General features: G+C 40.1%; 1 protein-coding gene and 1 pseudogene across 6 annotated transcripts in view; one reads left to right on the top strand and one right to left on the bottom strand.

The window, feature by feature from the left end:
- The window catches only part of UBE2E2 (ubiquitin conjugating enzyme E2 E2), a 349,817-nt gene that overhangs the window by 119,318 nt on the left and 207,779 nt on the right, over positions 1-22,720 (top strand). The gene's annotated exons all lie outside the window — the stretch shown is intronic.
- Positions 1,143-3,672, bottom strand: LOC115804000 (elongation factor 1-alpha 1 pseudogene; annotated as a pseudogene).

Genomic DNA, 22,720 nt, shown 5'->3' on the forward strand with positions numbered 1-22,720 from the left:
TTTCACTTCTCCTCTCTTCCCTTTTTATGAGAAAGTTGCACTCAGGAAGTTTTTGTTTGCCTGTGCATCTTCCTCCTGGCGTCTTCCACTGGAGGTGTTCTTTGGTTGTCTTCACCTCTTTTTCTTCCCATTTCCAGAACTCAGCAACATCTTTTCTCTCTATATTCAAATGAATCCAGTAGTTCCACCTCCACCACTGGTGGAGCTTAGGATTTCCTCATCCTACAACCCCAGTCCTTAAATATCAAAATGCCGTTCTCACAGCTCCCTGTTCTCTCACCATATCACAGAGCACACCTATCCATTCTTCCTTTCACACCCTTCCTATGAAAATATAGTACCCATTTATTTAGAAAGCTTTTAACTATCATGAATTTGGTTCTATCCTATTTCCTGGAATACTTTATATAGAAAGGCTACATATAAAAAACCAGGGCATTCTGTTCCTAGATTCCCGTGTGGGGTTTACTTTGTTTTAAATTTAGTCAGTGCTTCTTTAATCGTCTAAGTGAACACTATTGTCTATAGGCAATCCATTTCCACATTTGGTGTGTTGATGATTAGCTGCTGGGTAGTAGGGCCAGGTGCCCACTGCCCTCAGGGTGAGCACAGCCTCACTGGAGTGAGTGCCACAGGAAAGGCCTTGACAGTGATTCAGGACAGGGACAAACTTAGGACAAAGACAGGGAAGGAAATCTGGCAGGAAAGTAATATAGAACTGAGAAAAGACAAAAAGTTGTACAAAGAATGCAGACAGGTTAAGAGAAAAAATTAACGATGCAGGGTCATTAGGTTCACTGAAACAAAGCAAAAGCAAAGCAAAACAAACCCTGCTTTTTGAAAACTAAAAATAGAATTACCATATGATCCAGCAATTCCATTCCTGGGCATATATCCAGAAAAAAACTATAATTCAAAAAGGTACATGCGCCTCTATGTTCATAGCAGCACCATTCACAATAGGCAGGACATGGAAACAACCGAAATGTCCATCAACAGATGAATGGATAAAGAAGATGTGGTACATATATACAATGGAATATTACCTAGCCATAAAAAAGAATGAAATAATGCCATTTGCAGCAACATGGATGGACCTAGAGATTATCATACTAAGTGAAGTAAGTCAGACAAAGACAAATACTATATGATATCACTTATATGTAGAATCTAAAATATGACACAAATGAACCTATCTGTGAAACTGAAACTGAATCACGTACATAGAGAACAGACTTGTGGTTGCCAGGGGTGGGGGTTGGGGGAGGGTTGGAGTGGGAGGTTGGGATTAGCAGATGCAAACTATTATATAGAGAATGGATAAACAACAAGGTCCTACTGTATAGCACAGGGAACTATATTCAATATCCTGTGATAAAACATAATGGAAAAGAATATGAAAAAGAATATATGTATATATATATATATATATATATCTCTGAATCACTTTGCTGTACAGCAGAAATTAACACAACATTGTAAATCAACTATACTTCAATAAAAAAATTTAAAAATTAAAAGTAAAAAAACCCCTGCTTTTGGTTAAAAAAAGAAAAGATGAGGAAACAAAACATGGAAGAGAGCAGAAACGTGTTCCGGGGACTGAGTTGATAGAGCTTTTGAGAAATTTTCACAGGTCTAAAACAGTAATTAACAATGGAAAGAGCTTGTATTTTCCACTTCCTACATGAGGCTATTAGTATCTAACGAGGCAACAGATATAAAATATCTAAGAGATTTGGGAGGATTGTTTTCCTCATTAAACTTTGTTTTAATGGGTCTCAAAATTCTGTGACAGATTTTTGGTCAGGTTGTTTCCGTTAGAAAGTACTGATTTAAAAAAGTAATAACTTAAAACCGCCACGTTCACAAACAAATGGTCCACAAAACACTCTCCTTTCCTTCTGAAAGCTTAATGATGAACTGTAATCATTAACCACTCTTTTACTGTTAAACTTAAATGGCCAGTTGAGAGAAACAGCTCTGAGACCGTTCTTCCACCACTGATTAAGACTAGGGTGGCAAGTATTAGGGATAATATTCACTTAGCCTTCTGAGCTTTCTGGGCAGACTTGGTGACCTTGCCAGCTCCAGATGCCTTCTTGTCCACTGCTTTGATGACACCCACAGCAACCGTTTGTCACATGTTACAAACAGCAGAATGACCCAGAGGAGGGTATTTAGAGAAGCTGTCAACACACATGGGCGTGCCAGGAACCATATCAACCGTAGCAGCATCACCAGATTTCCAGGATTTAGGGCCATCTTCCAGCTTCTTCCCTGAACGGTGATCAAGCTTCTCCTTCAGCTCAGTACACTTGCAAGCGGGGTGAGCTGTGTGACAGTCGTGCACAGATGCACGGCCAGCACTGATTTGCCCTGCGTGGCTCAGGATAATCCCCTGAGCCGTGAAGCCACCTGCTTCCATTGGTGGGTTCTTTTGCTGTTATCAGCCATGTTGCTGTTGCCGTGATGAACATCTTTGCCAGACAAGTTCTTGACATTGAAGCCCACGTTGTCCCCAGGAAGAGCTTCACTCAAAGCTTCATGGTGCATTTCAGCAGACTTTGTTTCAGTTGCAAGGTTGGCTGGAGCAAAAGCGGCCACCACGCTGGATTTGAAAACACAAGCCTCCATGTCCATGGGGACAGTACCACCTTTGCCACCAATTTTGTAGACGTCCTGGAGGGGCAGACACAGGGCGTGTCAGTTGGATGCGTTGGTGGCAGGATGCAGTCCAGAGCTTCAAGGATTGTGGCTCCACTGGCATTCCTGTCCTTACCAGTGAGTTCCCATCCCTTGAACCAAGGCGTGTTAGCAGTTGGCTCTAGCATGTTGTCACCATTCCAATCAGAACTTGGCACAAATGCTGCTGTGTCAGGGTTGGAGCCTGTTTTCTTAATGTAGGTGCTGACTTCCTTAATGAGTTCCTTGTTTTTCTTCTGGCTGCAGGGTGGCTCAGTGGGATCCATTTTGTTAACACTGACAACTAGTTGTTTCATGCCCAGTGTGTAAGCCAGAGGAGCACGCTCACAGGTCTGCCCATTCACCTCCTTCAGATTCACCAGTGCCTGCGTCAGCAATGAGAACAGCACAGTCAGCCTGAGATGTGCCTGCCATCATGTTTTCCATAGTCTCTGTGTCCTGAGGCATCAGTGATGGTCCCATCACACTTGCTGCTCTTGGATTTCCACAGGGAGATATCGATGGTCATGCTGCACTCGTATTCAGCTCTCAGTTTATCCAAGACCCAAACATACTTGAAAGAGACCTTTCCCATCTCCAGCAGCCTGGTTCTCAAAATTTTCAGTGGTTCTTTCGTCAGTGCCATCACGTTTGTAGATCAGATGGTCAGTGGTGGTAGATTTGCCCAAGTCTGTGTGTCCAGTGAAGATGCTGATAGGAGTTTTTTTCTTTCCCATTTTGGCTTAGATTTGTAGTGGTTTCTTAGGACACCTGTTGTGGCAGTAAACCTCTTGCAAAAAAGTGAAAGGATTTTCTTTACGGTGATATAAAGTTAACCTAAAAATAACCTGAAATTCCCAGTGTAGAAGGTTGATTTAGGGATTAGGGGCCTAAATAAATACGACTGTAGCTGCAGTTACACTAACTAGGCTAGAATTGCAAAAGATCAGTCCTCACGCTTTGCAAAAAGATCACTGGATGCAATGAAAGTGGAATTTCTCCCTTCTGTACCTTGCTACCCAAGTAGGCAACTCAAGGGACCTTAATGCCTGCCTCTAATGCAAGACAGACTGCATTCAGGGCAGAAAACCAGACCTGATGGCTGGATGGCTGGCTTCAGCATGGAAGTTCCCACATTTCTAAGGGTATATGCCAAAAGTATGCTTAATGCCTCGGCAGGTTTGGTAGCTCATGGTGCTGGAGAAACAACCATAGCGCTAGTCTCTGGGGACATGTTATACCAAAACTAAGATGGTATGTACGTGAACTGATAATTCACAGGAATCTGACAGCTTTCAAGAGTGTAATCCCATTATTTTTCTTAGGAGAGAATGTAAGAAACCATAAGATCTCAGCGTGAAAGCTCAGTGACACCTTATGGCTCTATCTGTGAAATGTATCATTATTTGGTTATTCATGCTAGAGGACAACAGTTTTTTTTAAAACCAAGGGAATAAAGCAATAACTTCTGAAGTTTTACTCATCTTAAGAGGCATTTTTCTAGGAATGCCGTTATTCCTGGGGCCACAGAGTTCTATGTGCCTGACCTAACAGGCTAATTTTAGACTCCTTCCTCCTCTACTGTTTGATGTTGAAGAGTCTTTTTTTTTTAACAATAAAAACAGCATCTTTGACCAAAGGCCATGATCAAAGCTGCTCTTTGAATGAGAAATAAAACTTTCACATAACTGAAAATTCACCATCTGAAATTCCAGATTCTGCAGTTATAAAAGAGTAAAATATCTGTATTTCCTCCTTCAACTCATGAATATATCCAAGCTGAATTTTGTAATTCTAGAGTAGTGGGTAATAGAAAAATACACATTGTAAAATAACTGCAACTCCAGTGGCAATCACAAGTTCCATTAAATAGACACTTTTATAATAATAAGCTGTTAGTATTAGATTTACTTCATGAGGTCAGGTAGTTTTTTAAAACACTACTATATTTTATGAGGTTTGTTTTAGAAAGCTAATTTCATTAATTCCACATCTTTCCTTCCCTTGTGAATCTTGAATCGGCTGAGACAGGGGTATGTATTTGTGGAATCTCTCTCAATAACAAACAGGAGCAAGAGACATTTTTGCCAGTTTCTTAATAGACAAAGTATATAAAAATCTAGAAATGTATTCCTACAACTGTGGACTGATCAAGTTTTTATGAATTTCATATTATATGCACCAAAAACTGTATTTAAACTCTGAAGTGGATGCTTCTTTACACCAAGGAAGGACATTGTAGTGCAGAGCATAAACGTGAGAACTAAAATGGCTTGTCTTAAACTGTTAGGACACTCCCCACCTGTGTGAATTTCCTCAGTTCCCTCCTCCATGAAGTCAGGATGATTGACACTAACCTTGCTGGGTTGTGGGAAGGATTACTCTATATACTGCCATGTACAGCGCCTGCGCGGAGTAGGAGCTTCACAAATGTCAGCTGTCACCACCATCATCATCTTTTTTCATCATCTAGCTGGTTTCTGTGTTAGGATTATCATTTTTATAAAGTGAGTTCCATACATAATGATATAAATAATTAAGAGAGATTAAATGAAATGTTCTGTTAGGTGTTAAGAAATATACCATACCAGTTCCTACAATTAAAAAATACGAAAAAGTACATAGGGAAACAAAAGCCATAACAAAATGAAAATGCGAATGAAGTGACCACTGACAAAATTAGTCCTAACACAAACATTATTTCTGTTTAATACCAGTGTCTGTGTGCTCATCCTATCAAAGACTGGTTTCTCAACAAGTACAAGGCAAGTTCAATTAGATTATAAAGTGAAACTGGAAATTATTCAGATTTCATGAAATGAATTAAAATGATAAAGAACTGCTGAGATCACATTCCAAGCCACCAATAAACGAGAAAGCCAACAAGGATGACAACAGAATAGCTCTAACGAGTGACTTGACTGTCAGAGGACTGAGAGAGGCCCTTGGAAAGATTGGTGAAGCACCCTAATGTTTTTTGTAAAAATGATGTGTTTATTATACTGTAGAAACCAAATATGCAGTAAAAAATAATCTAATAATGTGTTGTCAGGTGTACAAAAAATCATGCCAATAAAACACTCGATTTTCACTATCCTTCTAACTAGAACACGGTTTCAGTTATAGTAGAGATTTTCTTAACTGAGTTAAAATCAGGTTACTTTTCTATTCTTCGGTTTATTCTTTCACAATTTATTCTGTTTTATCCTAGTTTTCAGTGATTGCACCTTAAGGAGCCTTTTCATGGAATTATCCTCAGAGAATAAGTATCTACTATATATGAAATAAAAGTTTGTATAAAAATTATTAAAAATTTTAAATTACATAAAGTGATACAGATGGTTCTCTGTATTACCCTTGCTTAACGCTCAAATAGATGATTTTATATAAAGTGGTTCTATGGTTATAGTATAAAGAATATCCAACCATATCTTCAATTTATAAAAAGGAATTTATTCTGAGGAGTTCAAGTTGCTTCCTACAAAATTTACAAATTGACCCATCTAGAGCCTGAAATAACTCTTAATTTTATTTTTCTTCTCTACCAAAGACTAACAGACTACAATCCCGGAGGAATGACCACAGTAAATCCCAAGCTAGTAATCTTTCCAAATATAGTTACACCTCATTTATCCGACACCACTGGAGAATGAAGTATTAACTGGAAAATCCGCCGTGATTCTGAAGCTGGTCTTGACCGCTTCCTCAGGAAGACTCTTCATTATTCTTTCTTCCTTAGTAGTATCTAGAACACACCCGATAACAATAATATTGTATTTGAATTATTTGCTTATGTGTTTATTGAACCATTACATAGCAGACTCTTTGAGGACGAAGAACATGTTTTTTACTCATCTTTGTGTCCACAACACTCAGTACAGGTCTGGCACACAGTAGAAAAGCAATTAATCTCTGTCACATAAGGAAGAGGGAGGTAGGGAGGAGGAAGGACTCAGACTTTTTTTTTTAACAGAAATCTTTCTCAGTTACAGCACTCTCTCCTTTTTCCTAGCAGAGTGAACTAAACATGCTTGTTAAACTGTTTTGGATGACAGAGGGCCGTAGTTTGGAACACTATCCCTCTGTGCTGTAATAAAGATGCTTTTCAGTGCTCTTCAGACTCCTAGGTTGATCTTTCCAGGAATTCATAACTGTGGCGGAATGAAGTGGGGATTCCCCTTGTAATTGGCAGGAGGAAAAGCCAGGTACCTAAGCATGTGAAACCAGCAACCTTAACCCGGAGGACACAGTCCTGGACCCAAGTGAGGGCCTGGCTCCATGGCAGCTCAGAGGTCTTCTCTGTATTCCCACGTTCAGAGTTTAGAAAGTTAGTTCATATGTAATTCCATTATCTGTGTTTCATAAAATCTCCCCTTCTAAATACATTGGAATTGCAAATTTTCAAAGTGTTCTCAAGAGGCAAGTATAATTTTTGAATTAATTAAAATGCTTAATTATGTAAAACCCAAAAACATCTTAGTGCTCACTGAGAATTACACAAAGATAAAAGCATGTCATTTTACAGTGTCCGGAGAAGGGCAAAAATGAAAAGTTCTGTTTCTTAAATAGTAGTTTTTAACCGCTACAAATGTTTATTTTGTAGATCAAGGTCCATTTCAAATATGCTACCATTAAAGCAGTTTCCAAAGTCCACAGATAACAGTTACAAAGGTCAAGAGAAGTTATTTAGAAATTACTTGTCATTTAATTCCAAAAGGAGGGAATGACTAGATAGTGCTTTGTTTTCTCAGAGAAGGAACTTGCACAGTGGGCTACCACCAGCCCATCCATGCCTGACTTAGGCCCAAGGAACCGAGGGGATCTCTCCAGGGTGCACGGCCAGGTTACGAGCCTGCCTGTGTCTGTGCACACCCCGCAAGCCTGCCAGAATGGTGTTTCTCAAAGCAAGTACTACACTTGAGCCGGCAGGACCAGTGCTCTGCCACTACCTGTAGCAACACCACGATCCTGAAACAGTGCAAGAAACATGAGCAGAGACACAAAAGTAGTCATTTGTCCAGAGCCCGTGAAAAGCAGCAGAGCGTGAGCTCTGACAGAAATGTGAGGCTGACCGTGCGGAACAGTTGAAAGAGGCTGAAAGGCAGAGCGGGACCAGGTACGGCTCCTTCACCATCAGTTCCTTTGTCCCTGGTACTCCCACCCCCTGCCAAAGCGCAGAAACAGCAAAGCAAAAGGAAAAGAACAAGCGCGAGGGTTCAGATTTTGCTTCTAAAATTTAGTGTCCTTGGGCAGTTTATTGACTGTATCTGAGTCTCAGTTCTCACAGGGTTACAATGGGATTAAATGAGATACTGTGTGTAACAGGCAGGGTATTGTGCCCAGCATAGGCAAGCACTCGATCCAGGATGGTTTGTGGCACGTTAACTTAAAGCGTATGATGTGCTCTTTTGCTTTTCTTAGAGACAAATGATTAGGTATTTAAAGACCTGTTTTCAGTTCCCTTGTGATATTCTGACAGCCACTTTGAAACAAAAGAGATAGATATAAACAACATGAAAGTGATCTTGTAAGCAAGACGTTGTCTTTAACCGTATAATTTAATCACTTTGTAATTTATAGTTATAGAACAAGTGAATCAATTTGATTCTGACAGACTCATGTCCTTAAAAAAATCCTAAAATACAAGTATCAACTATTCAGTTTTTTACAAAGGTACTTGCTGTCCATGGAGCTATTCAAAACCCATTTCCACCCCTTCTTTTAAAGAGGTTCGTTATATAGAATATTTTATCATGACAAACGTATTACATGTTTCTACACTAATTTCATTGGCAGAGCTTAGTGAACTTTATGACCCATGGTACACAAAACTTGTTAAAAAAAACTTACTGTTTATATTTTGCTCTAAGACCTTGATTCAGCAAGGCAGAATAACTACACTATTGTATACCGTATGGGCATTTTAACAGAGCTTTCTGTAAAAAACAGCTAGTAGCTAATTCAGAACCCCACAGAACAACAAAAGCCTACCGGGAGTATATAAGTATTTTTCCGGGTGGTCCTGCCATCAGTTTTGTGTCTCTTCTTAAAACAGATTTCCTTCTGTCTTTGAAGATGCAACATTTTCAGAGGAGGACTTTCTACCTAAGTATAGGTGACATATGTTTAGGAATCAAGAGTCAGGCAGTGTTGCTAGAGCCATATCATCCCCCAGAGATAGAAACCTTCGGTGTCTCTAGTTCTTTTTCGTTCTCTCTCCATTCAGTATATTTATTTTCTGAAAATCGTCCCTGGTGATTGAGAGCACTCATGTAGAATTAATGGCTTTAATGGAAAGGCTATGCTCCCAGACTCCTCAAATCTCTTTGGAATGAAATTTCACATATACAATTAAAACAGATTAAAAAAACCCTAAATCTGCCTGTTATAATGGGTACTACTGGGAATTGAAAAGGAATCAAATACTTAAATATTTTCTGTGCGTATGCTTGCAGCCTCATTTGTGTGTGTATATATACATATATACACACACATGTACACACTTCTCCGGGTACTGGCATTCTCAGGACTCAGTAAATGAAAGCTGGCCCTTTAGAGGAAGGAATTAAGTAAGTGATCAGCCAACAGGTAAGAAAAAAAAGCACTTAGGATAACAAACACTGTTACAGTTTCTTGCTTCTCAGAAGTCCGTATCAGCACATCAACTTTTCATTGCCCAAGCAAGGTGTGCTGATGACTTAGTGTTTATCCATTCTGGTTCCCTATTCCTTCTGGTCCATGGAAGGATTATGCTTTCCCCCTCCTTGCAGTTGAGCAAGACCGAGAGACAGTTTCTGGCCAATGGGATTTGGGCCAGATGAAAGCCTTTAATTGCTAATTCGAGACTCTCCACTCTCTCCTTCCCTGCCATGGCAGTCATGGTAATAAGTTCAAAGCAGCCTGGATTTACTAAGCTACTGACATAGGAATCATAGCCCAGGAGAATCACTCTGCTACACAGTCTCTATGTGCAGTGAGAAATAAACCCCTGTTCTGTTAATTACTGAAGTTTTGATGTTTGTTATGCAACATAACTTAGCCTGTCCTGATTGATAACAAAGATTTAACGTTTGTTTTTCCTCGGAGGGCTAGTTCCGCAAGCTACTTGGAGTTTGTGTGAGGTTTACTGAAAAGGGGAGATGAGTCTCAGGCAAACATTTTACAGTGTAAAGGGTACTGCTGAGGAGTAGAGGAAAACGTTCAGGGGATATTCAAAACAAAGATGAGGAGGTGAAGTCGAGGAATATACTTGGGTATAGGAAGAAATGAAATAATCCACAAAAGTAAATTCTGGAGAAGAGTTTTCAGGGAACATATGAAAGTGAAGAATTTGTCTACAGCCAGTGTCAGTCTGACATGAGGATAAAGTCTTGGCTCTAACCTCACATCCCTCTTTGACTTACCTAACAGCACTTAACTGCAGGCACAGTCTCTGCAACTCTTGGGATTCATTTTTGAGCAAGCATGCAATATTTGTCTACTTCACAGCCAAGATTTCTTTGTTAACAGTGACTCTTGCTCTGTAGGTGGCTGTCTAGCTCAAGCCCTTGATCATCTGACTACACTGGGTATATTCCATCCTGTTTCTTTACCGTCTTCCTGGGTTCTGACTCACTGCTTTCGCCTGGTTCTAAGGACAGTCCAGAGACTACTTCTGCTGCTCAGAACTGGCAGCTTCACACATGAACCAAAAACTTTAAGAGGTGGCAGAATATCTAACAATAAAATTCAGAAAGTCGTAGATCATTTACATGAGAGCTAAAAAAAATTTCATGTAGTTGTAGAGGGTATGTGTATATTGCTTACACTGCTTTATATGGTTAGTAAACAGAGAGACATGAATGATAGCATGATATTTTTTATCCTTTAAAGGCAATGCTGTAGAAAAAGGAGGAGTCATAGCATTAATCATTCAGTACAGGTTTTATAGATCAGGAATTTTAATTTCTGTGAGGATTGTGACAGTATTATAGTTGGATGTTTTCTAGCATCAGAGGTCTAAATTGGCCAGTCCCAATCTAGGGTGTGCAAAAAAAGTAACTTTACTTTCTGAAGTGATCTCTTTCTAGTTCTCAGCTGCCATTCCCAACCATGTTATAAAACACACAACCTCGCCTTTTAAAAAGGTATCTCAGTATCTTCTCACTTGAAACACTTTTTTTTTTTTTTTTTTTGCGGTACGCGGGCTTCTCACTGTTGTGGCCTCTCCCATTGCGCAGCACAGGCTCCAGACGCGCAGGCTCAGCGGCCATGGCTCACGGGCCCAGCCGCTCCACGGCATGTGGGATCCTCCCGGACCGGGGCACGAACCCGCATCCCCTGCATCGGCAGGCGGACCCTCAACCACTGTGCCACCAGGGAAGCCCGAAACACTTTCTTTTGACCAATTATTCAGTCTATAAAAATTTCTGCTCCTCTCTAGGGTTCTCCTCTCCCTCTTAATCAAGATGGCATTTGAGTACAGGCGAGGCATCCCCGCTCTTGCTGTGCTTCCAGTGATATCTTACATGGGCTTGACCTCTGGGCCTCTGGCCTGTCCTCACTGCATCCACGGGCTCAGTAGGAAAGCTGTGGCAGGGGCTGCAGAGGCATGCCGTTCTGTCCGTGTGTAGGAATCTGCACTCAGCTGCCTTCCCCTCGCTCTGGAAACCAAGTCAGTTTTAACCCTACAGTTCCCTCAGCATCTCCCAACTCTTTATCAGGACCTTGAAATTCTTGGTTGCTTTCTCTGCACTACCCGGGAGTTTGTAGAATCCTGTAAAAACTACCCTCTGGTCCATCAGCTGGGAAAACCTTCCTCAGACTTCATTCCTCTGTCCATTACTTCTGTGCCACAATGGACACAACACTTTGTCCCCAACAGAACTTTCTGAAAGGCTTGCAGTTTTTGCAGGCTCTTGCCCCAGAGAAGCCAAGCGACAGCCTGAAAATTTCGGGCTTACCCTTCAGCTTTTCTGAGCATCCTGTCTTGTTCCACCTCTTAGTGTGAAAGTCAGGGAGGATGAAGGGAACTTGGTCCCTCCTCAGGACTGCTCCACGCTAGGCTCATCCACTCAGAATCTCTGTGTCCCCCAACACTTGTGGACCTGAAAGGTATGGAATTTTCTTTGCAAGGTATTTGGAATTTTTCTTCTCACTATGATTATAATACAGTTAATCCTCCAAACTTGTTTTTTCTTATGTAAAAACTCAGCTTTGGAAGTTCTTAGAAAACGTTTTAACCACTTGAAAGCCTGGCTTACAAAGCTTTGAACTTAAAAAAAAATTTATTTTCAAACCCAAAGTTAAGCTTCCCTGTTGGTAGTTGGCAATCCGAGCAATAAGTTTCAGCCTTATAGGTTACTTAAGAATAGTCCTAATGGCAGGAGGGGGAGAGGGGCTGGGGTGGGAGGTGGAGTAAAGAGAGGGGAATAGCATGACTGAAAAAGAAAAGGTCGCTGGATAAGGATCCTCAGTACTAATTGGCCATCAGAGAATGGTACCACGTCAGGGGAGCGGAGCCTCTGATTACAATTCTTTAGTACCCACGGTACCAACTGTGGTCTCATATGTAACTTAGTTTTCTCCTTCAGAAAGCAGGTTGAGCCAGAAGTTTTCACGAATGAACCAAGGTTTTCCACACTATAATAAGGAAGTAATAGTGCTTTCTCCATAGCTGTCCGTGACTCTGTGATGAGTAAAAAAGTAAAAGAAACTTACAGAAAACATGGATAAATTTTGTATTTTTCTAGTATTGTGAATAAAATTCTATTGGTGCTAAAGAACACCCACTAAATACAGCTTAGGGGTAGTATTTATATAAGAGAATCTCTTATTAGTTAATATGCAGTACATTACAGTCTTTAGTGAACAGTGAATGCCTTTATAAGTGTATATATTTTTGTAGCTAAACCTTCACCAGCAGTCCGTCAAAGCAGTATCATATCTCCACCAGTGGATTGCTTGCAGATCTTTGATAGCTAAATACATTTCACTGAAAGTTATGCCTTGATAGTTGGGTAAATGGCATTTTCAACCTATGTGTGATGATAGTATCTGAAAGCAAAATCTGGACCCAGTAGGTTAATGATAAGTGAAAGGTAGTAATCTTTTATTATTCTAGGATATTAACAACTCAACTAAAGGCATTTGGCAAATGTGGGACGAATGTTCACATAGCTGACTATTTTATTTTAGTCAAATAAAGAATATTTGCTTAACACAAGACTTAACGTTTGTTGCAACTCAACAGGCTGCCAGTTTTCTTTCACTATCAATTATTAGCTTTAAAATAAACACATAGTTAGAAACTACCTTTTAAGGAAGGGGGAAACCTGGAGTTAGCTAGGCTTAAAAATTATAAGGGAGTACAATGCATCCCAACAGAACAATATATGAATCACACGAAACTGCTTTCTGTTACAGCACCTTGATCAGTTACATCAGCAACAGCTGAAAACCATTAGTTGCTGCTGGCTGCTCTTCGTGAGATGCTTTTCTTCCTCTTCGGTATCCTGACATCAGTCTATCACTTTCCTACCCAAACGATGCTTGGGGCTCTGCTAACTTTAAATAATTGAAAAGAATGAAAGAAAATATTTTAGTAATCAAAATGAGAACATCGGTATCTTGTTTATATATTAATCAAATGTGCAGCAGTAGCTGCTCAAAAAAGGATTTTAAAGAAAGTTTTGTAAAGGTAATTTAAATGCTTAACATGACAATACAAATAACCAATTTATCAGTTTAGCAGTCTCTACTTTTTGATGTCCGTAACCTTAACTTTTATATTTATTTTATTTTATTTTATTTTCCATGCTGCGCGGCTTGCAGGATCTTAGTTCCCTGACCAGGGATTGAACCCGGGGCCATGGCAGTGAAAGCACTGAGTCCTAACCACTGGACCACCAGGGAACTCCCTGTAACTTTAATTTTTAAAATCTCAGTGACTTGTATTATTCTTCTACCCATTTTCTCGCATGACTATTAATTTTGTGAGTAGTCAGTGCTATTAAGATGGAATTCAAGCTCATTTTTAGTTACATTTTAAAAAGTATTGGTTTAGGGCTTCCCTGGTGGCGCAGTGGCTGAGAGTCCGCCTGCCGATGCAGGGGACACGGGTTCATGCCCCAGTCTGGGAAGATCCCACATGCCGCAGAGCGGCTGAGCCCGTGAGCCATGGCCGCTGAGCCTGCGCGTCCGGAGCCTGTGCTCCGCAACGGGAGAGGCCACAACAGTGAGAGGCCCACCTACCGCAAAAAAAACAAAAAAAAAAGTATTGGTTTAGAAATGCAACAGATTTCAGTATATTAATTTTGTATTCTGAAACTTTGCCAAATTCATTGATGAGCTCTAGTAGTTTTCTGGTGACATCTTTAGGATTTTCTATCTATAGTATCAAGTTATCAGCAAACAGTGACAGTTTTACTTCTTCCTTTCCAATTTGGATTTCTTTTATTTCTCTTTCTTCTCTGATTGCCGTGGCTAGGACTTCCAAAACCATGTTGAATAAAAGAGTGGGCATCCTTGTCTTGTTCCTGATCTTAGAGGAAATGCTTTCAGTTTTTCACCATTGAGAACGATGTTGGCTGTGGGTTTGTCATATATGGCCTTTATTATGTTGAGGTATGTTCCCTCTTTGCCCACCTTCTGAAAAGTTGTTATCATAAATTGGTGTTGAATTTTATCAAAAGCTTTTTCTGCATCTATTGAGATGATCATATAGTTTTTATTCAATTTATTAATGTGTTGTATCACATTGATTGATTTGCAGATGTTGAAAAATCCTTGCATCCCTGGGATAAATCCTACTTGATCATGGTGATGATCCTTTTAATGTATTGTTGGATTTGGTTTCCTAGTATTTTGTTGAGGATTTTTGCATCTATGTGCATCAGTGATATTGGCCTGTGAAGTATCAGTAAGAGAAACTAAGGAAACAATCCCATTTACCGCTGCATCAAAAAAAATAAAATACTTAGGAATAAACCTACCTAAGGAGGCAAAAGATTTGTACTCTGAAAACTATGACACTGATTAAAGAAACTGGACATGACACAAACAGATGGAAAGCTATACTGTGTTCCTGGATTGGAAGAATCAGTATTGTTACAGTGACCATACTACCCAAGACAGTATACGGATTCAGTGCAATCCCTATCAAAACACCAATGGCATTTTTCATAGAACCAGAACAAAAAATTTTTAAATTTGTATGAAAACACAAAAGACCCTGAATAGCCAAAACAATCTTGAGAAAGAAGAATGGAGCTGGAGAAATCATGCTCCCTGACTTCAGACTATATTGCAAAGCTACAGTAATCAAAACAGCATGGTACTGGCAGAAAAACAGACACATGGAGCAATGGAACAGGATAGAGAGCCCAGAAATAAACCCATGCACTTACGGTCAATTAATCTACAACAGAGGAGGCCAGAATATACAATGGAGAAAAGACAAGACTCTTCAATAAGTGGTGCTGGGAAAACTGGACAGCTACATGTAAAAGAATGAAATTAGAACATTCTCTAACACCATATACAAAAATAAACTCAAAATGGATTAGAGACCTAACTGTAAGACTGAATACTGTAAGACTCCTAGAGGAAGACATAAATCGCAGCTATATTTTTTTGGATCTGTCTCCTAAAGGAAAGGAAATAAAAGCAAAAATAAACAAATGGGACCTAATTAAACTTAAAAGCTTTTGCACAGCAAAGAAAACCATCAACAAAATGAAAAGACAACCTACTGAATGGGAGAAAATATTTGCAAATGATATGACCAATAAGGGATTAATGCCCAACGTATATAAACAGCTCATACCACTCAACATCTAAAACACAAACAACCTGATTGAAAATGGGCAGAAAAACTGAATAGACATTTTTCCAAAGAGGAAATGCAGATGGCCAATAGGCACATGAAAAGATGCTCAACATCGCTAATTGTCAGGGAAATGCAAATCAAAACCACAATGAGATATCACATCACACTTGTCAGAATGGCTGTCATGGAACAGAAAAACCCACAAATAACAAATGTTGGTTAGGATGTGGAGAAAAGAGAACCCTGGTACACTATTAATGGGAATGCAAATTGATGCAGCCACTGTGGAAAACGGTATGGAGGTTTCTCAGAAAAATAAAAGTAGAACTACCGTATGACCCAGTAGTTCCACTTCTGGATATATATCCCTCCAAAACACAAAAACACTCATCAGAAAAGATACATGCACCCCAGTGTTCATAGCAGCATTATTTACAGTTGCCAAGACATGGAAGCAACCTAAGTGTCCATCGACAGAGGAATGGATAAAGATGATGTGGTACATATATACAGCGGAATGTTACTCAGCCATAGAATAAGATTGAAATAATGCCATTGCAGCAACAGGGATGGACCTAGAGATTGTCACACTAAATGAAGTCAGACAGGGAAAGACAAATATCATATGATATTGCTTACATTTGGAATAAAAAAAAAAATGATACAGATGAACTTATTTACAAAACAGAAACAGACTCACAGACTTAGAGAACACACTTACGGTTACCAGGGGGGATGAGGGTGGGGGTGGATAGACTGGGAGTTTGGGATTGACATACACACTACTATATATAAAATAGATAACTAAAAAGGACCTACTTTATAGCACAGGGAACTCTGCTCAGTATTCTGTAATAACCTAAATGGGAAAAGAATTTCCAAAAGAATAAATACATGTACACGTATACCTGAATCACTGTGCTGTACACCCGAAACTAACACAACATTGTTAGTCAACTATAATCCAATATTAAGTAACAATTTTAGAAAATAAAAGAAGTATTGGTTTTTGTAATAGTTACTGTGGTCAAAATTCTGAAGAACATTTTACAATGATATTTCTTAAACCACATAGAGTAAATGATACGTAACAAAATGATAAAGACAAAAAGCTGTGTTGGATCTACTGTGCTGAGAGCTGCTAAACTCTCTACAGCATTGTGTTCATTAACCTGTGTTAAATTTTAATAGGCAATAGGAGTTTAGTACGGGGCGTCCAGAAGACGGACACCTCTCAGCCATCAAGATGTCACCGACCTAGCCCTCTCCGCCGTGTAGCTGGAGCCTTCTGTTCAGCCTTCTGTTTGCCACGGCCAGAGCTCCACTCAGTTTCCAAAGGTCAGTTGCAACTTAGTGCAGTTTTAGGCAGGTGGTCTCCACATTCAAGTGGATCGCAGTCGGTTAATCTCTAGTCAGAGGCAGAACTAGACCTGTGCGAGCAAGGGCAGCCATGCTGACAGACACCTTGTGCTTAAGGGCAGACTTCCCCTCCCCTGCATCCAGGATCTCATGAGGATGTTGTTTCTACACTCCAGGGTTGCGGACCTGGTGGAGCGTCTGCAGCTGAGTTCAGAACAAGAAGACCTCACATAGGCAATGTTTTTTACTCTACCCACCAACTTTTCTTTTTCAAAAAATTGTTTCCTCATTTAATTAATGCATCCTCTCATGCATGAAACATTTATGCATCACTTAAGTGCTAGATGCTATGGTATATGAAATTTAATATTACAGTATCCACACTCAGAGGAGCACAGTCTAGAGGAAGAGACAGACATGTGAACAAACAATTGCAGGACTTCCCTGGTGGCGCAGTGGTTAAGAATCCGCCTGCCAATGCAGGGGACACCGGTTTGAGCCCTGGGCCGGGAAGATCCCACATGCCGTGGAGCAACTAAGCCCGTGTGCCACAACTACTGAGCCTGCGCTCTCGAGCCCACAAGCCACAACTACTGAGCCCATGTGCCACAACTGCTGAAGCCCGCGTGCCTAGAGCCCGTGCTCCACAACAAGAGAAGCCACCGCAATGAGAAGACTGCACACTGCAACGAAGAGTAGCCCCCGCTCACCACAACTAGAGAAAGCCCGCGGGCAGCAACAAAGACCCAATGCAGCCAAAAATTAATAAATAAATTTATTTTTTTTTAAATTGCAGAACAGTGTTGTAAGACTAGAAGATTCTAGAATAAAGATCAAAGAGAATTCTTGTTTTCTTTAAAAGAGATGTCTTTGAGAAGTATTTTTTAATATGCATAAATCACATTTAAATAATTTGCTGAGGATCCTACTGTGAAGACTGTCTCCAGTAAAGGGTGCATAGGCTGTCCTTACTCTGCATTTCTTTGCACTTTGTCACTTGAACTTGGCTCACACTAAGCTATCTCATTAGCATCCATACTTTCATTCTCAGTTTTTCATCCTTTCACTTACTTCTTGCAGTGGGATCCTGCAGGAAGCAACTCAGAGACAGTGGGAAGTGATGGTAGGAGTGGAGGTGATTATACTCACTTACGTTAAGACAAACAGAAAAAGTTCTAGGGCATTAGCTTGCTTCATAACGTTTGCCCGAAATTACATGAATGACTAAGCGCAAAGAGTTTTGTGGCTCTGAGGCTTTTTTATGTGTATGAGCTTTTGGTTTCTTTATTACAGACAGCAGGAGTTGGCCAACACGTGACCTCTGGGAAAGTTTTTCCAGAATGTTTTTTGACAGGTTTTTAAGTGACCCTGAGGTTGAAAAGGGAGAGTGAGCTGGTGCCTCTGTTGTGAAATGTCAACAGCCATTGAGAGCGAATGAAACTCTCTGAACCAAATAAATCAAAGCACTTATGTTTGAAGAAAAACAGGTTGAGCAACATCAATAACATGGTTAGACACCCCTAAATCGGCAGATTTCTGATAAATCAGAACTGGAAAGAGAACTTGTGGAATAATGAGCGTAGTAAATCATTTGCCAATTTAAAGATTGTTCATTTGAAAACTAGTTTTGGTTGGTGTTTCTGGCTTTTAGATCTGTTTTTAAGTATAAAAATAAAACAATGTCATAAGCCCAAACTGGAAACTAGTCAAGTGCCACGAAGGTAGAGTGGATGGTTTATGATAGATTCACATGTTGGATTACTACACAGCAATAAGGATGCATAAACTACAAGTACGCAAATGTGGACACATCCCACAAACAACATCGAGCAACAGAAGTCGGATGCAAGAGAGTGCATGCTGTGTAAGTGCATTCGCGTATGGTCCCGAGCAGTCCAGGTTCATCAGCGGTGTTGGACGTGCTTTCTGTTTAGAGGGGGCAGGAGACAGCAACTGAAAGGGAGCCTAAGGAGCTGGCGGTGTTGCTTTGCTGGTCTGGGCACTGGTTAGACAGGTGTGTTCACTGCAGAAGCATTCTTCCAGCTGTATACTTCCACTCGCGCACTCTTCTGTATGCATGCTGTGCTTGGCAAAGGGTTACCTACAAAGTAATATGCTTGTTCACTTCAGAAGAGTTTTGGAAAAGCAGAATATATTACCTGTTTAATCTTGCGTCTTGCTCTTATTTTCATTTAATGCTGAGCTATAAGCATATTCGCATGTCATTTAATATGTCTCATTGAAGGAACTTTAATACCTTCATTATTTTAAGATATTTTTGAAAGTAAGGGAATATTCATTGTATATGTATTCACTCACACATATACAAGTAGTAGGCAGGGTTGTAGCATACAAACCACAGTTAAAAATCCGAGAGAGAATAACTTTTCTCTCCTTTTTCCTGTTAGACCAGAAGGCTTAAGCTGCTAAATGCAAAAGCACCGTTCCCCCTACGCAGCAACAACGATGATGCGGGAGAAGTTCTCCAAAGGAAATGCTTCCCTTTATAATTTGTCCTGAAATATCAGTTCTTTTAACTGTGAGACCTTGGTTGTTATAGTTTTCCACAGTTCAGAAGTAGGGAAAATAACATAAAGATGTATTCTTGGCCTTAAAGTTTATTAAGGGAAGTTTCCTCTTCCCTTTTCTATTAAATTCACCTCATCAACTCAGGCTGGTGCTAAGTACTAATTAATCTACCTTCCATAATATTTGCAATGAAAACATATAAGTATGTGTTTTTGGTGTCAGGAACAAGTCAGAAATCTAAAAATAAACACATAGGAATAAATAATAAAGTTGAATATAAATAAATACACTGGTACACTACAGAATTCACTGCGTTCTGCAGCCAGAGGCCTGGTTTATATAATGTTAAAATTCAGTTTATGACCATATAGGCTGGTTCTCAAAATCTCACAGAGCTGAAACTACATGTTTATAAAGCAATGGAGAATATTATATGTAATCTAATCAGCTAAAACAAATTCTCCGTAATGCCTAGATTCCCCTTTCAATCTAAGGAGACGTAAGTAGTGTTACCATCAACACTTTTTCTCCCTTACTAATCTAACCAAATTTGGCATTTCAAACCAAATCTGTCTCTATTGTAAACAGTAAATTTTTAAAAACATCTTAGGCAGGAAGTCAACAAACGTTTATTCCTTTTCACTTCCCTTACTATCAATTATTGTGTTTGTTTTATGGAACTGTATACACATAGTTTTTTAGTCCTTTGGTTTTTTCACACTTTTACATCATCTAATTGATCCCTTTTGAGAATTAAGATAAAATGATATACAGCAGTATTGTTTAGTTTTCATAAGGAGGAAATTTGGGCCAGATGTGTTTCAAATAAAGAGTGTGATCAGTGATTACACTATTAAAATTATTGAGGCATTTTCAGAAAAGAAAAAACGGGGTAAAAGAAAGGAAGGAAAAGGGCAAAGGCCATGAATTAGAGTATAACTTATGCAGGTAAGAGTGGCTGTGCGGGACATAGTTTTATAATGCTGCCTTTCGTTTCTGTTCGCAGCTGTCAGCTGGTTTAGATGCTAGTAAAACGTAGGCTTATACCTAAGCTTACGTGTGCTTAAGTGTTTAGCTTGTGGTCTTTTACATCGAAGGTAAAGGGCACAAGTAGAAAAATATGTATAGTATACATAAACTACCAGAGTTCCTAAGTCCACAATAAGATCTACGATGCCCTGCAGGTAGAATCTCAACAGTATAGCTCTGAATAATTATACTTCAGTTTCCTTATCCATAAAATGGGGATAAGGCTATTACCTAAAACTATAAAGATTAAATGAGTTCATACATATCGGTCACTTAAAGTAGTGCCTGGCACACAGGAAGTGCTCTGTAGAAGTTCACCATTATTACTACAATTGACCTCATGACCAATAAGACAGTTTGTGGCTTCTAGCATGCCTGTAGTCCTGCTGCCAGTATTTAATGCCGCAGTCTGTTGGAAAATCCACAGTGCAAGGACTCTGCGAGCATGTTACTCTTGGAACCATGGTCCGTCTTTCACAAGAAACACTCATCATTTTTGTGATAAAGTTAATTTGACTTACTCATTTGTATAGTCAAAAGGGTCTACAAATAAGCTAAATAAAAGTGTCCCCCGGTGTTGCTGGCGGAGAGGAGCTGCCGTGAAAGGTAAGGGCGTACACAACAGAAGTGTAGGAAGTGAGGATGTAGAGTAGGATGGGGAGGTGCACTGCTGGTTAAAGGTAAACGAGTGCTGTACGTATCTGCGCTAAAGATCCCATGAACCTAAGCATCCTTTTCTCAGGTTCCCACTCCCAGTTATTCACAGGGTTCACACGCACACCCACCATTCCCAGCACTCAGTCTTCCCTGTTCTGACCTATGTACAGGCTACACGAGGACATTTATTTCCCATACAGGCCAGGAAGGGTTTTCAGGACTAGAGATTTTACATCGTTTTGAAAATTCTCACTGTGTACCCCTCTAGGATGGTTCCTCATAAAAACAGTATCTTCCATGTGTCTTGTTTCTCTAACATTTTGTTTGTTTGTTTGTTTGTTTTTTTTGCGGTACACGGGCCTGTCACTGTTGTGGCTTCTCCCGTTGCGGAGCACAGGCTCCGGACGCGCAGGCCTAGCGGCCATGGCTCACGGGCCCAGCCGCTCCACAGCACGTGGGATCTTCCCGGACCGGGGCACGAACCCGTGTCCCCTGCATCGGCAGGCGGACTCTCAACCACTGCGCCACCAGGGAAGCCCTCTCTAACATTTTGAAACACGTATTGTAGTCTAGTTATGTACGTTTATATTAAGGAGGGTTAGGTGTGATTAGGTACTTAATAGGTACAACCTGTAATTATTTTTATGATCATCAGCTGTTCAGATTTCATATTTGTTTTTCAAGAGCATGACAGGTGCTCGCAGTTGCTTGCCACGCGTGCCGCAACTACTGAGCCCATGCACCACAACTACTGAGCCCGCGCACCACAACTACTGAGCCTGTGCACCGCAACTAGAGGGAGAAGCCCGCACACCGCAGCGAAAGATCCTGTGTGCTGCAACTAAGACCTGACACAGCCAAAACTAAAATAAATCTTTTTTTTAAAAAAAAGATTATGGTGCATAGTAGATGCAAATTATTTTTGCTCACTTGTCAAAAACCAGTTTATAATTACTCTGTATTTTAGCTAAAAACTCAATGTAAATAAATATTGACGATTTTGAACATAGAAACCCTGATTACCAAATAGACAAAACTATTTTTTTAAAGAGTAATGGCTCTTCAGAAATTCAGCACAATGTGTACATCCTTTATTCATTACAGTGTTGTAGGAAATGTGGAGCCTGACAGAACTACGTTCACATGTGGCCTCCAGTATGTTAACTATACGACCCCAGCAAAACAGTTAAGCTTCTGGGCCTCATTTTATCTGCATGTTAAATGTTAAATGACTGAAAATTCACAGTATTATCCAAATATTGAAAGATTTTTAATGTTTTCCTTCTTTTTGTCCTAACCCCTTTTCTATAAATATTTCAGTATACGCAGTTATTCCCAATAATTAAGAATAAATTAAAACAGGGACTTCCCTGGTGGCGCAGTGCTTAAGAATCCGCCTGCCAATGCAGGGGACACGGGTTCGAGCCCTGGTCTGGGAAGATCCCACATGCCGTGGAGCAACTAAGCCCATGCGCCACGGCTACGGAGCCTGTGCTCTGGTGCCCATGCTCCGCAACAAGAGAAGCCACTGCAATGAGAAGCCTGCACACTGCAACGAGGAGTAGCCCCCGCTTGCTGCAACTAGAGAAAGCCCGCTCACATCAATGAAGACCCGACGCAGCCAAAAATAAAAATTTTTTTTTAAAAGAATAA

Source organism: Delphinapterus leucas, chromosome 4, assembly GCF_059928025.1.
Source record: "Delphinapterus leucas isolate spDelLeu-1000000601 "Yukka" chromosome 4, BTC_Dleu_Yukka2, whole genome shotgun sequence".
Taxonomy (NCBI): domain Eukaryota; kingdom Metazoa; phylum Chordata; class Mammalia; order Artiodactyla; family Monodontidae; genus Delphinapterus; species Delphinapterus leucas.